Source organism: Rhinopithecus roxellana, chromosome 18 (assembly GCF_007565055.1).
Source record: "Rhinopithecus roxellana isolate Shanxi Qingling chromosome 18, ASM756505v1, whole genome shotgun sequence".
Classification (NCBI taxonomy): Eukaryota; Metazoa; Chordata; class Mammalia; order Primates; family Cercopithecidae; genus Rhinopithecus; species Rhinopithecus roxellana.
Genome location: NC_044566.1, coordinates 56,155,332 through 56,156,299, shown reverse-complemented (window position 1 = coordinate 56,156,299; position 968 = coordinate 56,155,332). Strand labels below are relative to the sequence as shown.

The 968-nt window shown below is 32.0% G+C and overlaps 1 protein-coding gene across 2 annotated transcripts in view; it reads right to left on the bottom strand.

Annotated features, from left to right (window-relative positions):
* Positions 1-814: 814 nt before the first annotated feature.
* SPART (spartin) overlaps positions 815-968 on the bottom strand; it is a 36,818-nt gene continuing 36,664 nt past the window's right edge. For both annotated transcript variants that reach the window (XM_030922172.1, XM_010383104.2), the window contains exon 9: positions 815-968. This exon is cut by the window's right edge and continues 887 nt beyond it. The gene's annotated coding sequence lies outside the window, so the exon portion shown is untranslated.

Genomic DNA, 968 nt, shown 5'->3' with positions numbered 1-968 from the left:
CCTGTTAGGCTATCAAACACTAGAACTAATTCGTTCTAACTGTATTTTCATACCCATTAACCAACCTCACTTCCCTCCCTATCCCTTCAATGCCTCCCAGCCTCTGGTAACCATCATTCTACTCTCTATCTCCATAAGTTCGATTATTGTAATGTTTAGCTCCCACAAATGAGAATATATGAAGTGCCATTCTATTTCTTAAACTTAAAGCATAGACTGTAAGCTATTTACCAATTCACTTTTATTTCCATTTTATCAACTAGTACATTATCCTTGGTCTTAGGAAAAGCCTACATCAGTTCCATGTGTTCCCAAAATATAAGCCCATGTGACAATGAGGTCAGGCAATTCAGAGTTTTTTAATTCATAAAGTGCATTCTTCAGACAGCTTCAAATAACGTCTAAGTAGCCACTAGAAGATCAGAAATTATTAGAATGGACTACAGCTATGAAAACTAACACCAATCTCTTAAATTCAGTAAACAAAAATAAAATACCATTAGGTATTTAGTTACATAGTTTTTTAACCCATGTAAGTAAATAGGTCTGTGAATAGTCTGCCTCCTGCCAAAGTGGAAACCATAATGCCTATCCACCCGGGATTATGCCTAAGGTTTTCATATTCTTTACCTTGATTATGAACAGAACCTTTCCTTTTTAATAACTTGTCTTTTATGACCGAATCCCAGAATAAAAATGTTTACCATTAGTAAACTCAATTCTGTGTGTGTGTGTATATATATATATATATATATATTTTTTTTTTTTTTACAATTTTTAACCTTTTGGAAAAACAGAAGCAGATATGATAAAATAATTTCTTGAAGTACTTTTGTAATCCGATTAAGCTGATAATAATCACTTTGAATTTTAATACAAAACAATCATGTTCCCAAATGTCCTAGGCTCATAAGAGAACAATCGGTCTCAATACAAAAGACGTAATAATCTATTTTTATTCATTTTAA